The following is a 17,533-nucleotide window of genomic DNA, read 5'->3' on the forward strand; positions in this document are numbered from 1 at the left end:
TTCAACTGACAGCCTAGAAACAGTCATCATTGATTTGTTCAAAACCAAACTAAAAACCTCCCTCGTCGTCTCTAAGTTACCCTCTTAACTACCTCTCATCTGTCTTCTAACTAACATTTTTCCCTCGCCTCAGTCCCTCACTTTCTCTGTCAAAATATAGCACTTCATCCTTCATGGCCACATACCTAACACTGCTGGCCGTACCTCCTACATGCTCTAATAAATCTCTAATGTTAACTGTTCTTAATCTATGTAAGTCCACCCATGTATTGTCCCCACTGACTGTTCCTGTTTACTCCCCTCCACACCCTAGTCAGAATGTCACTCAAGCTCACCCCATTGTAGAATGCTCACTGTTTTTTGTCAAAACCGATTTCTTATCTATTGTACATTTCTTTGTGATCAAAAGAATATTGTTCCTCCCTGCATATGAATAAATAGTATATAAATAAATGATATCCTACATCCTTCAGCCTTCACGCTCCCTCTGCATTTCCAACATAAACTGCACCTGCAAGTTGAACAAGATTATGTTACAGTGGTTCTAGTACAAGCACCCTACCTGTTTCAGGGTAAGAGATTATGTTAGGGACAGTTGCAGGAGCTGGGAGTGTGGACTCTCTGTAATGGATCAATAAAGCTTGTTATCCCCATATCAAGTCTATGTATTATCTGTTTAGGCCCTGTTTATTTCTTGAATTTTATTTTTGATTGCATATTAGACCACCTGTAACCCTTTGCATTTAATGTGCTGTGGTTGATTGTCTAGCACCCAGTGTTCTTTATAAATTAAATTTTTGGTCACTAAGAACCCTGTGGTCCCCCCTGCAACTTCTCCAATCACCCCTGACTGACATGCCTCTTACTGTTATTTCCCTCTTTACCACCCATGGCCTCCACCCACTCCTCCGTCTCTTCCATTCTCTCATCTTTCCCATCCACTTTCTCACTAATCCTGATCCTTCACTTTCCGTTCAAAGATATTTCTGCTGCTCCTCTCACCCACATATCATCCACTCCAATAACATCTACACAGATCACTAACCTGCTGACCTAACTTTGGGTCTCCGAAAAAAAACACATTTCTTGCTAATCATTTTAATCCACATGCCCCCAAACTCTCAGTCATGACTATCACCAAAATCGGGATTTCCCCCCACAACAATGTCAACCTGGAAGCTCTTCACGTTGACTTTTCCTCTCACTCCCACAGCTTTCAAGAAATGTTTTGTTGGTCTCATGATTAGCAAGGACACATCATCGGCACCCTTTCACAACTTTGATTTCAACGCCTCCTGCTTTGAACACATCTCGGATAAAATCCTCACTCCCAACCCGCCTACTATCCTCCTCATCTAATACTCATGGGGAATTCTCAATCTCTTCTTCATATGATCTTGACCTCTTACTCTAAACCCTCCAAGCTGATGTCTCTGTTGTCATAATGGGTGACTTCAGCCTCTCTAATAGATCTAAGTTCCAACAGCACCAACATGAGCCCTCTCGATTGCACCATTCAACCTATATTGCCTCGCAACCCAGACCAAAGGCAACAGTCGATGCCTCATCCTTTAACCACTCACTAATCATTTCACTATTTAGCTATTTCTATTCCTCCCCCAGTCTCCCACAACCCTCCCTCAGCTATCACCAATAATGTAAGCCCAACTACATGGTCTCCCAGCTCTTGCTCTTCCACTTGCCCACTCCATTGATCTTGCCCTTATTGAATTCACATCTGCACTGTCCACCCCTTGTATTCACTATGCTGTGTGGGGTTTAATCAAAGGCCCCAAACCAACAGAACTGAAGGGCCCACTGGAACAATGACTTGCCAGCATTAAGAAACCTTCACACTTACAATTGGCCTATTTAGGCAGTCTATGTGCGTATCTTTCTGCATCTGAAATCCAGAGAAAGCTGAAACAAAAATGTGATGCGAGTGCAGATTGGAAAAGCACATCACATTGCTGGTTGAGAAATAAATGCAGCATTTTCACTGAAACCACCACCCATCAAAAGGTAGTGCACTGTGACAATTCAGACCCGCTTTTAAGCATGAAAACGAACAGCAGATAAATAAAAGTGTATTTTATTAATGACTTAAAGAAACAGCCCTGTACTTTCAGCTGTCATCTTTAAAAATAATGCTGTGTGAAAAGAAAGAAGAAATCCATTGTTGCAAAAGCAAAGTGAACCCTGATCAGTAAAATGCACACTATGCCAGAGAATAAAGGCTGATTTTAGAAAATGCAATATGTGAGTTCTTTTCAGCCCAGGACACACAGTGCATCTCTGGGCAGAATACGCAAATGGCTTCCCCCACTGCAAGCCTGGTTTTTGAATCCCAGCTATTTACAACTGCAATAAAATGTGGCGTGGTAAGGGTGTTGAAAGCAAACTGTTCCCAGACCGGTTGTCTCTGAAGGCTCATTGCTGTGAATGGAATAGGGCCTAGCCAGTGTGTGACTGGAATGTGGGAGGAGTTGCAATCAAGAGAAGGTGAACTCTCAAAAAACAATACAAGAAAATAGGAGGTTTTTCAGATCGAAACAGTGGTCCACTACAGATAACAAGACATGATGCCAGATGACAGCAGGGCCTTGTAACATCACAGGGCTGGCTTAGCCCATTATCTGCAGTGGGAGATCTCTGTGTAGCTGATTCCACCCACATTTACCACCAGCAGCCTGCCAACTTCAAACAAAAAAGAGGACAATAAAAACACTGTCCAGGAAGCTCTGGTCACATACTGGCCAGAAATGGCTGCTCTGAACATGTTCCACATTTAAGAGGTGGCAAACTGGAGGAGAGCAAAATTAGGCATTTGGAGTGTAAATTGCATGATCATAACCATTATGCTTTTGTAGAAATTATGGAAAATTGCCATAAAAGCTGACATTAAAAAAGGGGGGATTTCAAATGGGATTTGCCATAGTTCTGAACTAGACTCATAAACCAATCCTAAGAGAGAGGCTGGACATGGGGGGAGTGTGAAGGGCAACTGTCTAAACCTGGTTGCCAGAGGTCTTGCAGAACTGCCCCATATTGAAATCTTGATGGTGTCATCACTGGTATATAAAGTGATGTACTATGAGAGAAGGGAAGAGCTGCTGAAAATTACCACCCGACAGCTGCAAGGAAACACCAAAGGAGATTGCTGAAATAGCATCTGGGTCTAGCTGGCTATTGCTGTGGAGGCCTAAACCTGACCGGGCCCTATGGTGAAGAGCTGGGGGCCATCCTTGAGAGTGGACTGACCAGACCCCTGCCCTGTCCTCCAAGAGAGTCCTGAAATGTAGCTGGTGTTTACTGAACTTTAAACAGAGGTTTTAAATGTAAGTAAAATTGAGCCATTTGAAACCAAAAGGTGGAAGAATCTTCTTGCTTTTAATCCTTTTCCTTTATAGTGGCGAGGGGAGGGCAAAACTGTGTAGACCCTTAGCCTATTTAACTAAAAATATACATTTTATGAATTCTACATTTGGCAGAACACCACGTAGTGATTTTTGTTAAAATTCAAAATTAACAAAGCTCATTCCCAGTGTGCACTGAAAACTATAGCCTGTAATTTAATTGGGTAATCCTATTGGTCCAGCTTCCCCCCACAGGACCTTTAGTGGAGGGGGGTCTGAAATCCAAAATTCCTAAACCTCATCCCAATTTCTCTGTCCAGCTTCCCCAACAAATACTTTTAATTGAGGGGGAGTCTGAAAAATTGCTAAATCACCCTTTGTTTATTTCAAAGTAAAAGTGTGGGTGAAATAATAATTGCCTTATGCATTTTTACAAATCTGTAAACCAAACTGATAGCCCTTTTTAACCATGCAGGAAAACCGGACTTGTACAGCACTGTTTATGTAAATTGATTGTGTTCATTGACCAGTATTGATTATGTCTCAAAATGAACTCTGTAGAAAGTAAAGAATTGTGATTTGTGTTTTTCCCAACCAACTTGTGTGTTTTATTTGTGTAATACAAAGTTTAAATGTGAGCCACAAAGAAGGTGGTGTGTATAGTTTAGTGCGATCTCCATTATCTATTATTCAAATAAATACAAATATATACACCGGTCTGGTTCTTGGCTCTTTGGTAGCTCAGGAGGTGTGATCCAAGGGGTATGAGATGATCGGAAATAGGGCTGAATGAAGAAGTGGCATTGAACAGATTATTGTGTGACACTTGGCTTGGGTAGGGAAGGAACTCCCTGTGTTGAGGGTGGCATCTCAATAAACTGTTACAGCTGCCCTCTGGATTACCCTCTCCAACCCACATTCTAATTTATGGATAAATCCCCCACTCTCCATGTTGCCTACTGTAAGAGGATTCAATTCAGCACTACAGCCAAGTTAACGCCTAGTCTAGAATACTGAATGAAAACCCTTATTGATATATCTTTAGGTCCAGTTCATGCGTTCTGGATGACTACCCTTGTATAACACCCCTCTCTTGGAATCCCCCTGACCCCACTGAGCCAAGAAGTAATTCTGTTTTGCAAGTTTAAAAGGTTTATTTGATAAATTAAAATATATATCACACTTTTTAATAAATTAATAATTGAATATCACACTTAATCTGATATGATAAAGATTGACAACAGAGAATCTGGCACTAGCACACTTCTTTATAATTACTAAGGAGTTGAGATGAAATGGATAAGGTAGCACACTGGTAATTAGGAACAAAAGTATAATGTGGTAGAGGATGCTTTATGTAAGCTCAGGTGGATGCAATATTCAATGAATGCAGTACAGAAAATACGCAATATGATTTCAACCAAACAATGTAATCACTTTTCTCTGGCTATTCACTCCCCCCCTCTTTATGCAATGCAAGGGAATGGGAGGAAAGCACACAGTTCTCAGAAATGCAATCAATGTAATCAGTTCAATCCAGCAAGCTTAGACAACAGAAAACAGATAGGAGTTTTGAAAACACAGGCCCAAATGCTTTGATATGTGCTAGCAATGGATGAGAAATATGCTAAGCGCTTTTAATTCCCTTACAGAGGTTCAGGGTGAGTGGTATCTAGTTAATATTAGTCCAGGCTCACACTAGCAATGATGCAGGGATAGTTAGCAGGTCAAACGAATTTCTGGCAAATGGAAGGCAAGCAGCAGCAGTTTTTACATGTGAAGAAATTGCAAATCGCGGTAAAATTCGCGGATGCGTGTTCCGCGATTGCGGTAAAACTATAAGGGGTAGGAATGCGGTTCTTGGTTCGTAGGAAAGCCACGATTCTAAGCTATCAAATAAAAGTTATTGCAAGTCTCTAGCCCAAACGGTTGCGGAGATATGAACGATTGAATAAAGGTCGTTTTTCAGATTCGAAATTTTAAAGTTCAAAAAGACACGTGCAGCTTTTGCAGCTAAAATGACAGGTGACAGTTAGGAGGCAGTTCTACTTAGGTTAAATAGATTGAATTAGATGAATTTAAACTAAGAGATTGGTTCTACACAGTTCTGCTGGGTACTCACTCTATATTCTTGAGTGAAATGGGCCTCGCCATGGATCTGGTCAGGGTTTTGGACTGGGCTCGGGTCTCTCTCTGGGCACAGCACTGCTTTCTCTCTGGGTACAGCACTGCTTTCTCCCTCTGGTCTGGTCTCTAGTTCTGGATAGATTGAAGTCTCTAGTTTGGCTTTCTGGAGGTTGATGGAGGTAAGTATGGATTTTTCCGGCAGAGCGTCCCGCTGCAAATGGATTTGGAAAGCCCCTATCTGTCCTGTCTGTCTGCTTTTATGTGTTTAGAATGTGGGTGTGTTCTAGCATCACTGACCCTACCTCTCTCTCAGCTTCTAATTGGTCAAACTTCCATTCCTCCGCTTGATTGGCAAACTGAACTGTGAGTCAGATTGATGTCATTTTACAGCCTGCAGAAAGTCCACTCCTCCTGTCAACTTACACACAAATCTAGATTTGAAACAAATACATATTTGCAGAGGTACATATTGTTTTAAAATCATATGCACCCATCATGCATTACAGGAGGTATCCCCTGTTCAAACTCTGCTCTTCCTGGGAGCTTGCATTCAGAACTGGCACATATTTCACTTTTTAACTGCTTTTTCAATTTCCGACATGGACCCAACTTTACATACATGTGTGCAGGGGGTAGGGACATTAACTGATGAAGTTTCAGATTTTTAACATGCACACATTTAGAGTAATATCCACTTTTCCGCTAAAACCCCCCTGAACATACCACCGGTTCCTACCACGTCTTAAACTGTGGGCAGAAAAATCACAAGAATTATGGTATCATTTATAAAATTTTCACATGTCCGCTCTATGAGTTATTCATCTTTTTAAAGTTATGTTCTGGCTCCAAAGGGGTGTGGTTTACCCTCAGCACAAGGTTGAATTTCTGGTTCTTTCCAGTTCTGCCAAGCCAGCTTGCTCTCACAGGCAGTGCTCCTCCCAGCTCCTGCCAAGAGGAAGCTACAATTTACGACTGCGGTAATAAAAACCTTTGCCTGAGTGAAGAGGGCTTTGTTCACTCTCTTGCAGAGCACAGATAATTCAATTATCAGATAGATGGCATATCCTTAGCCTGGGCAGCAAAAGGAAGGTTGGCCTGGGAACACAGTGGTGACTCAAGTTTCACTCCTGATGGGTAGTTGCTAGGCAAAATCAAGTTCCTTAAGCCAGACCTTCAGCTAACTTTTTGTTGCTTTTAAAATAACTTGTAATTTTACACATGCAGCTAGAATGCTGATTCTAAGTGCAAAACTATGACATTTCAACAGTTACAAAGGCATGTGACACCAAACATAGGTCACTCATTTAATTTAACATTTTCGATTTTGGTGGTTTTAAATCCAGTTGCAGTTAGGCTTAAGCTGCTGACTCCATAGCATTTTTGTTATAAGCATTGTTTTTGGGCTCTTCATTTCCCAGATTTTGTAGGCACACAAAACTCCATTCTGCCAAATGTCTGCTGGTGTTCAGTGAATATTTTGCACATGTTGCAAGGTTTGAAATAGGCATTTTGCTTGCCTTCAGAAAAACACACAGAGTGGTTTTAAAACGCCGGCTTTTGGATAGTGGTGAGTACTGGTACTGCACTCATTTTTGGGATTTAAGAAATGAATTCCCCACACTTCTAGGTTGCATTTGGCAATCAGCATTGCCATTCCCAATGGTTTCAGACTACTGTGCGGGTAGTCCAATGGTGGTTTTAAAGCGCTTTGAAGCTAACCGGCGCTACTGTTTTTCCTTTGGCAACCCATTTCCCTCATGGCAACCCGGCCTTTCATTCTCGCACTGGTGGGTGGCAAGTGAGGCAACCATTTTGGTGGGCGCACAAACTGCGCAGCTTTCCTGGATTTCGGCGCACATGTGGGTTTTCCGCCATCTTGAATTTCCTAAGCCCACAGCACCAAATGTTGTAGCAGGATAGCTTAAACGTGGGTCAGGACACCCAACAAGTCCCCCCCACGCGACTGCACTTTGAATTTGAGTCGATGGGGAGTCGCGTGCACAAGGGTTTTGACCCATGCACCGGTCTGTCCGCATAATCTTCTTCCTCTTCTGTAGATGGCACAGTTCAGCATCTTCTTCTCCATCCGGTACTGATCGATCGGTTCTCCTCGCCGGTCCTGATGGGAGTATTGGGCGGTCCACTGGGCCCATTGGATCTCCGTTCCCGGTCTCCGAATCGTCCTTCTTGGTCATCCTTCATGGTTTCATCTCTCCTAGGATGATAAAGCAAAAGCGGCAATATCTACTCATAGGCGATTTTTTCCACCACTGTTGAGATAGTGGGGCAGCATATGCATTTTATCATAACAAAACATTACATTCTTATTTTAATAAAAACAGTATGACTAAGAGACAGTTTCATACAATCACAATATTTTAGAGACTAGATGTGGTATGTTTTATGATTGGAACTGAATTAGTCTGAGACAGTACCCGCTAGGATTCCAGAGGATTCCTCCAGTTGTTGCAGAGTGTGCCTGGGATGGCAACATTTCAACTGGTTTATGTGGACCCACTTGTCTTCCCCCTCTGCCGAACCACCTTTGGGGATGCGGATCTTGTAGGCCACAGGGGAGATCTTATCGACGATCTCAAAGGGTCCCTTCCATGTAGGCAAAAATTTGCGCTGCTTGGCCTGGTTCCTTTGGAAGTTGTATAGATAGACCCGGTCTCCCACCTGATATTCCTTCCTGGAAGTTTTCAGGTCATAATGGGTCTTCATGCTATCAGCTGATCTTTCTAGATTCCGCTGAGCGTAAGCAAAAGCATGTTGGAGGTGTTTCCTTAAATTCTCTACATACTCATGAGTAGTGGAGGCATTTATCAGTGTCTGCTCTTGGGTCCTATAGAGCAAATGCTGAGGAAGCACCATCTTGCGCCCAGTCATCAACTCAAATGGTGACATTTTGGTTGCAGATGAAGGGGTAGATCTGATGGCCATTAGGACCAGAGGTAATCGGATATCCCAACTTGGCCCAGAATCTGCCACAAACTTCTTTAATATGCTCACAATTGTCCGGTTATATCTCTCTACTGCCCCAGAAGAAGCTGGCCGGTAAGCAATATGCAGCTTTCTCTTGACCCCCAGTATCTCCCACATCTTTGTCATTACTTCACTGGTGAAGTGGCTACCTCTGTCTGACTCAATCCTTTGAGGTAGACCAAAACGGGAAAAGATGTGGTTAATCATCAAGGCAGCTGCAGTTTCTGCCTTGCAGTTTGGGGCTGGGAGACATTCCACCCACTTGGTAAACAAGCATGTCACGGTCAACATGTACTTATTCCCCCTAGCCGAGCGAACCACGGGGCCTACAAAGTCGATTTGTAAATCTGACCATGGCAGTGTCATTCCCCGCTTTTGTAAAGGTGCCCGGTGTGTGAGGGATGTCGGCTGAAATTGTGCACACACAAGACAACCCTTCAAATATTGGTTGAGGTCCTGGCCCATGTGTGGCCAGTATGCAACCTCTCTTAAGATTTCCAATGTTGTGTGAAACCCCCTATGACCGGCGGTGGCCGCATCATGGGCGTGACTTAACATCAGGCTTCGGAATGAGGTAGGAACCACCCACTGATCGTGGCCAGCTTTGGATTTCCTTACCAGCAAACCGTCTTGGATCCGGAACATTTTTGGACATTTCATCAACACTCTTAGGTCCTCTTTCCCAATGTAATCGGTATCCGTCAGGGGAAAGTTCTCAGGGTCCTCAAGGTGCTGGTAAAACTTACCAATAATTGGATCCCCCTTTTGAGCTGTAATCAAATCAGCATCAGGGGTCTCCTTACTCCATTGTGCAATTGAGAGGTCGTTGTGAGCATTTGTCTGGGACCTAGTGATAGCGGTGACCTGGATTTCCCCCAACAGGGACTCAATCTCAATTAGATCCCCTTGGATGGCCCCGGTTTTGGCCAGCTGATCAGCTAAGTCATTTCCAGTTTTGTCTGGTCCCTCTACTTTGGAATGACCCTTGATCTTCTTCCAATAGATGGTCATCTCGTTCGAGGTGACCAGATCATCAATGTTTTGGATCAACTTCCCATGTTTCAAGGGTTTGTTGTTAGCACATAACATGCCTCTGGTTTTCCAATTAACCAGGTGCTCCACGAACCCGTTCCGTACATAATCCGAATCTGTGATTATGACCAGTTCGTGGAGTTGATGCTGGACAGCAGTGAGGATGGCCTGATGCACAGCCATCAATTCTGCCACCTGACTACTTCGGGGACCAATTTTGTATCCAGCGGAGGGTTCTGGGGACTCATTCACCCATGCATTCCCTACGCCGGCCACCAGTTCTTTCTCCCCGTTGTTGTCAACATGGTAAGAGCATCCATCCACATAGACAGTGGGCATTCCCTCACACTTGTCTTCTTCAAAGACTTTGTGTGGGGAATTAAGGTATGCCTCCATGTTGTCCTTTATTTTTAGACTTTCGTCCTCGAGACAGTTTTCTCTGGCACAATCATGCAAGTCAGCCAGACCTTGCGCGAGGGGACTCTTCTTGTTTTGGCCATATCTGACCTCCACAGGAAAGCCTTGCATTGACAGAATCCAGGAAGTAATTCGGGAATTACTCACATTTCCGGCCCGGATTCTGTCACTTTGGAGATATTGCAGAGGCTGGTGTGGAGTCTCCACTATGATGTGTTCCCCCTGGATAAACGGGCGGTAATTCTTCAATGCCCACACCGTTGCCAGGAGTGCCTTCTCACAATCGTTGAATTTTTCCTCCACAGAGGATAAAGTTTTGCTCGCATAGGAGATTACTTTATTGACCTTGTCATGCTTTTGATATAATACTGCCGTCAAGCACGTATTAGAGAACCCCGTCTCCAGGAAGAACTCCTTGTTTCTGACAGGGTAAGCTAGGCAAGGCGCTTGTGAGAGGCTTCTTTTGAGTTGTTTTACTGCCTCGGCTTGTTCTGGACCCCATTCCCACTTGACCCCCCCCTTCAGGAGATGAATCAGGGGTCTGGTGATCTCTGCGTAGCCCTCAATGAACTTTCTGCTGTAATTAGTCAGTCCAAGGAGGCTCCTTAGTTCCCGCAGAGTTGTGGGGTCTTTCAGTTTCTGAAGTGCTTCCACTTTCTTTTCCTGGGGACAGAGACCCTGAGGAGTAATCTCATGCCCCAAGAAATTAACACGGGTTCTACACCACTGTGCTTTCTGAAAGGAAAGTTTTGCTCCGGCGGCCCTCAACTGTGTCAGAACATAACGGATCTCTGCTATGTGTTCCTCCACAGATGAACTTTTGATGAGGACATCATCTACATAAGCCAGGTTACCCCTCGTACCCAGGTCGGGCATGGCCTTATGTAGGAAAATATTGAACTCATTACCGGAGTTAAGGTATCCGAAGGGAGTCCGGGTCCATGTGTACTGCTGGCCCCCAAAGGTAAAAGCCAGCTTGTATTGGTCCTCCCTACTGACAGGCACGGTCCAGTATCCATTGGTCAGGTCTATTGCAGTGAATACCTGTGACCCCTGGATCTGGGCCAGCCCTTGGTCAATGTAGGGCAGAGGCCATCGGGAAGTATGGACCCGTTTGTTGAGCTCCCTGAGGTCAGCGCAGAGTCTCCACTGGCCGTTTGGCTTCAATATTCCCAGCACCGGATTATTGAAGGTGCTGTGGACTGGACGGATTATTCCCCGGGACTCAAGGTTCTTAATTATTTCAGTAAGGGACTCCATTGATGCGAGAGGCAAGCGATATTGCTTCACAAACACTGGAGTCATGCCAGGGTCCGTGGGGATTGTTGTGGTGTGGATGTCGGTGCGACCACAGTCATATGAGTCTACCGCAAAGAGATCTTGGAAATCCAAGAAAACTTGTTTCAACTTTTGCTTTTGTTCCAGAGTCACACAGGCATCAGCTAGGTTGACTCTCTCTTCCACCATCTGCCTGAAGCCTGGAAAGACTTCTGGTTTGGCTATCTCCGCGGCCTCCTCCAGCTGGGTGGAGAAGTCCCTGGTCAGAGTGCTGATTTGGACCGGAGGCTTCAGGTGGGAAAGGCAGCCCTCATGGACCTGGAAAATCACCTCATCCCTCCTGAAGTCACAGGTCACATCTTCCTTACCATAGGGGCAGGAAGTGTACACCAGGAAGTTCCCCCCATGCCGGGTAAAAATCCTGTCTGGTGTTGCGTTGTCATCACTGTCACTGTCAAAACAGTCCTTGGGGATGGGTCCTAACAGTTCATTTACAAGATCAATGGAGAAATGTCGGTCATCAACCGCCATTCCAATAATGGTGCCTGCGGCTAGAGTAATACTCTTTAAGTCGCTGTTATCCACCTCTATTAGAATGGGGTCATGTTCTATGTTGACTAATGGAGTCGGGTTTACCCCCAACCCTTGCTGTTGGAGAGAAGCATTTAGATGTATGTAAGCATCAGGGTTTTTCAACTCTTGTCCCCTTTTAACTTTCACTTCCAGGGAGAATTGTCGGGTCCTTTCTGGGATGGTGACTTCCTCTTTAACCTGAATTTCAACTGCATAAGGTAGCAATTGAGCTGACCTAAATGCTTTTTCTGGATCATCAAAGCCCATGGGATTATCCGCTAATCGGGACCAAGCTTTGAAGTTTATTAGGTCCAAACTAATGGCAAAGCGATTGAGAATGTCACTGCCTAAGTAAAAGGCGGCAGGGACGTCTCGCACGACCCAACAATTGTGGACTATGCTCTTGTTGCCAATGGAGATTTTGAGCATACACCTGCTTGGCAGGAGATGTTTGGAATTAGGTGCTTCCAGGTCCATTTCCCATTTGTCTATCAGTTTGAAGGTGGGAATGGCTGGATCTTTTGGGAGTTGGCGGAACATGGCTTCGCTGATGAAGCTCTTACCATTGTTCACACACACTCGAGCGAGAACAGAGTCCTTCCCATCATTTAACTGAACAGGGATGAACAACTGCTCTCCAATTTGCTGAATATCAGCCAGGCTTTGAGCTTATTTCACATCTTTCTGGACTATAGGAGTGGGGTTTTCTGATTGTGGATTAGTATAGAATTTCAGAGTGTTTCCTTCCAGCGTGGAATACCACTTTAGACTGGAAGGAAGGTTGATTTTCAGAAATAGAGAGGACCCCCCATCACCAGTCTGTTGTCCTACTGCTATTACCGTCACGTCTGGAATTTGGTTGTTCTGGAAGTGAAATTCTACTTGGTCAGATTTTTGTTCAACCATGTGGCATGTGCCGTTTAAACTAACATGGTTGACACTCTGTTTTAATTTTATTGGTCGGCTAGTCTGGGTCCAGAGGACCTTGTTTACGCAATCTATTAGGGGTGACAACCTTCTCAGGAGGTCATTCCCTAGTAAACAAGGGGTGCCCTCTGGGGTCACAACTATGACCGGGTGTTTCAACTTATGTCGCCCAATTTTAATGTCCAAATCTGCCGTCCCCTCGACGGGAATTTCCTTCCCGTCAAAGTTCTGTAGTTGTCCAGGAAGAGAGGTGAGAGGAATTTGGTAATTCTCTCCCCTTCCTGCATTCAGTTCGTCAAAGGCCCTTCTGGACAGAAGGGTAGCTTGAGATCCAGTGTCCACCAGTGCCGAGATTGTACCCTGCCCCTGTACTTGTACCGGGGCATAATATCTTCCCTCCTTCTCCTCAAGGGGGCACAGATAATGTACATTTTTGGACAACTGGTGGGCTAACTCTCTGGTTTTGGACATCGCGAGAGAAGAATTTTGGGCAGAATTCTGTGGAGAGCCTTGGGAATCTGAAAGAAAGAATTTGCAACTGGAGATCAGAGCCATTGTGGGTTCCCCTGGCTCCGTTTCTGGGCCGCCCCCCCCTTTTTGGAGGCAGTCGCCAGGATGGGTTTGAACCAGGGGATTTTCTTGCTGTTGGTTCTGGGATGAGATGGTGGGCGGCGGTAGCTCAGTCTCCACATCTCCCCAGTCTGGATTTGCATCCCTAGGGACCCATTTTTCTTTGGGAGGAGTTCCCCCCTCTCTGAAGGAGAAGATCCTTTTCTCAGGATCCTCTGAGGATCCCTCTCCCTCAAATTGGAAGATCTGTACCTCCTCCTCAAACTGAGTCTGTTTGGGTCTTTTGTTTCTCCTACCCCCCCTCTGCTCCTTAGGAGGCAGACTTTCAGGGGCAAGAGATTTTGTTTCCGGTTCCTGGGTTTCTAGGGGCTGTTTACAAGTGAGGAAGGAAGCTTCCTCCAAGGCTTTACACCCCCCTTCCCCTTGTGCCTCCTCCCTGGGAACCGGTGAGTTATCGGGGTGCTGCCCCCGTCATTGTTCTGGAGCACCAGGTCCAGAGTTGGGTGCGTTCTGCGCCGGCATGCTGATCTGAGGGTTCTGCTGAGCCCTCAGTATGTCACCCATATCCCGCGCCATGTTTTGAACCTGGCGCTCTAACTGGGAAACCCGCTCAGGCTGATACGGGGCCCTGTTTTCTCCCCTGGGCTGATCCCGGGAAGGGTAGCTATCCCTCCTCTGGTAATACCCCGGGTTGGGAAGATTTGGGTACCCCTCCACCCTTGGCCTCCCCTCTCCCGGATTCAGTGGTCTGGGCTCAGGGAATTGGGGAAAGAAGGATGGATGGTTTTGGGGCTGAAAGTCGGGTGGATATCTGGGGAAAAAGTTCTGCCCAGGGTTTGGTAAATTTCTGCCCTCCTGTGGGAAGTTTGGAGGGAAGTTCCCTGGGTTAGGTGCTTGTCTGGATCCCCCCCCTTGGGCTGGAGGAGTCCACACATAACCCAGGATGGGTCTGTTACCTTTGTAGCGAGGACTTACATAGTCAGGAGAGCGAGGGACCCCATTTGTGGGGCTGCCTCCCTGGCTCCCTGTCTGTGACTGGCCCGAGGACCTTCTGGGCCTAGCATTATTAGGTGCAGGTAGGTTTTTAGGCCCCCCCATCTCCAGATCCAAAACGGGGGTGACCTTTACCTCTGCCACCTTGACAGCAGCAGGGGTGCTGTTGGCTTTGGGGTTTTTCTGGGCATTGCTTTTATTTTCTATGGGCTTCTGCACCTCATAGATGCGGGTAGCCTGTTCAATGACCCAGTCTAAAGATCTTTTCTCGTGAAAATCCCTCACGAGCTGGGTCATGATATATTTGGGCAAGGCATGGAAAAACGTGTTTATAAATTCACGGCTATCCGTGCGCACCCTTCTTGTGGTCTGTGCAAAAGCCCGCTTTAACTCCTGCACAAATTCTTGTGGGGCCTGATCCTCCCCACATTGCAAATTGTAGGCTGCCTTGCGAGCCTCTTGAGGATTTCTGTGAACAGAAAAATGTTTCAGGATGGCCGCCTTATAGGTGGACCATCTTAAATGATTTTGGTCCTCCAGCCCCGCAAAGAAACTGGAGTATTCCGGGGAGAAGGTCCACTTTACATATTGAATGCAGCTTTGGCTGTCCTTCAAATGGAAAGTCTCCATCATTTGTTCAAACAACTCTAAGTGCTCCCAAACAGAATACTTAGCGTTCTTATGGTAAGGCGTGATGACGCTCCTGATCGCCTTAATCTGCTTTAAGGGGTCCTTGAGCAAGGCCCTTTTTGCCTTATTGGCCTTTTTGGTTCGGGTAACCCTTGTCCATTCTTCGTCGGACTCAGAGGCACTGCTCCCAGAGGTTCCCGTCTGTTCTTCCAGGTTTTCCCGGATTCTGCGAGCCTGGGAATGGCTGGCAGAATGTGGGGACCTGGTCTCCTGTGTCCTGCGCAGTTCAGAGGAGTCTTCAGATTCCTCCTTGCTGTCAGGATTTGATGGGTACCCCCTCCACTGACCTAACTGGGCAGAGGTTTTCAGGATGCCCTTAATGGGCCTACTCTCCTGGGGTTCCCCACTGAACTGTATTGTACTTGGGTGCCCATACCCGGATGCCCACCCCTCCATTCCTGGATGGTACTGGCCTATGAGCCCCATGCTTCTGGCTGGATAGTAATCTGCCATCCCTGTGGCCCTGTGCTCATGTGCGCCAGGGGACATGGGGGTGGCAGAGTCCAGGGACTGAGAGGTATGAGGGCCTCTGGTACTAGGGCTCCTGAGGTTATGCTCCGGAGTTTCCATTTCCCAGCGAACCTCATCTCTATCCGCCCCTGCTCCCTGTTGCAATGCAAGAGCCTGCATTTGTGCCTTCAGTTCCTCAGTTAAGGCCTTACTCGACTCTATCAGTCTCTCCTGCATCGCTACCTGCTGTTGGAGCCTATCATTGTGTTGACAGAGGGCCTCATTTTCCCTCTGTGCTTCCTGGTTGGTCCTGGAGAACTGGGCCAGTCTTTGCTGCAGGAGGGTTACCTCCTGAGCTGTGTCCCTATTGGCCTGCTCCTTTCTTGCTAGAGCATCCTCCACCCTCCTGGTGTGCTCTAGCAAGTTCTGGTTTTCTTTTTGGAGGTCACCCAGTCCCTGGTGGGCCAGGTGATTTTCTTCCATTTTCCTTTTTAAATGGCAGACTTCCTGGCTAAGAGCCTGCATTTGTGCCGCCAGGTCGTCCCTTTGCCTTTGGAAGGCACCAGCTTTCTGGCGCTCCTGATCAAACTCTGCCTGGGTATCCAGGTCTTTCAGGATCAGTTTATTGCTCTCCTCTTTCTCTCTGTCTAGTTGGATTTGCAGGGTGGCTACCTGCTCTGTGCATGCCCTGTTGAAATTGATCTGTTGCTCCAGCTTTTTCTGGCTCTGCAGTAAGGAGTCCAAACTGTCTTGGTGCTCCTTCTGCAGGGCCAGAAATCTAGTATCCTGTTCTGACTTTTCCTTTTGCAGCACATCCATATCCTCCTTTATTTTAGTAATGTACAGTCTGCTGTCATTTTCTGACTCCTGGCTCCTCTGCAGCCTCTGCTCAGAAGAGTCCAGATCAGATTGGACCTTCTGTAATGCCATCTGTTGCCTATTTGCCAGATTTTGGCTTTCAGCACATCTATCCTGCATGCCTCCCATATATAGGTACAGGTATGCTGCTATCCTGGCGATCTTATTGTGTTCCTCTTTGGCTTTAGGAGCCATATATAGTTCACTCAGGGCCACATGTAAGGGACCCTGATCTCTATATATATCTGACCCTGTTTCAGTGACCTGTTGTGTGATGGCCTGCAACCACACATCCTGGCCCTGTTCGGTCCATTCACCTCTCACAAATAGCTTATGCAAGAGGTGCTCTCTGGCTATTTTCATGTCTACTAAGGTCGTCATTCTAGAGATTGGTCTCTGTCCTGACTTACAGAAGTTAGTATTTTATTTTTGCAGAACAGAACTTTTCTTGGAGTGTCCCTTTTGAGGAATGCTTCACAGCGTAATGCAGCGTGGTGATCCGACCGGGTGTATGTATCCCGTCAGTTAGCACACTGTATTAAGCTGCACAACTGGTAAATCTAACCCAACGATCCCGGACGAGCCCCCACTTTGTAAGAGGATTCAATTCAGCACTACAGCCAAGTTAACGCCTAGTCTAGAATACTGAATGAAAACCCTTATTGATATATCTTTAGGTCCAGTTCATGCGTTCTGGATGACTACCCTTGTATAACACCCCTCTCTTGGAATCCCCCTGACCCCACTGAGCCAAGAAGTAATTCTGTTTTGCAAGTTTAAAAGGTTTATTTGATAAATTAAAATATATATCACACTTTTTAATAAATTAATAATTGAATATCACACTTAATCTGATATGATAAAGATTGACAACAGAGAATCTGGCACTAGCACACTTCTTTATAATTACTAAGGAGTTGAGATGAAATGGATAAGGTAGCACACTGGTAATTAGGAACAAAAGTATAATGTGGTAGAGGATGCTTTATGTAAGCTCAGGTGGATGCAATATTCAATGAATGCAGTACAGAAAATACGCAATATGATTTCAACCAAACAATGTAATCACTTTTCTCTGGCTATTCACTCCCCCCCTCTTTATGCAATGCAAGGGAATGGGAGGAAAGCACACAGTTCTCAGAAATGCAATCAATGTAATCAGTTCAATCCAGCAAGCTTAGACAACAGAAAACAGATAGGAGTTTTGAAAACACAGGCCCAAATGCTTTGATATGTGCTAGCAATGGATGAGAAATATGCTAAGCGCTTTTAATTCC

This window comes from Ambystoma mexicanum, chromosome 7q, assembly GCF_040938575.1.
Source record: "Ambystoma mexicanum isolate Mex_15411 chromosome 7q, UKY_AmexF1_1, whole genome shotgun sequence".
In the NCBI taxonomy this organism is placed as follows: Eukaryota; Metazoa; Chordata; class Amphibia; order Caudata; family Ambystomatidae; genus Ambystoma; species Ambystoma mexicanum.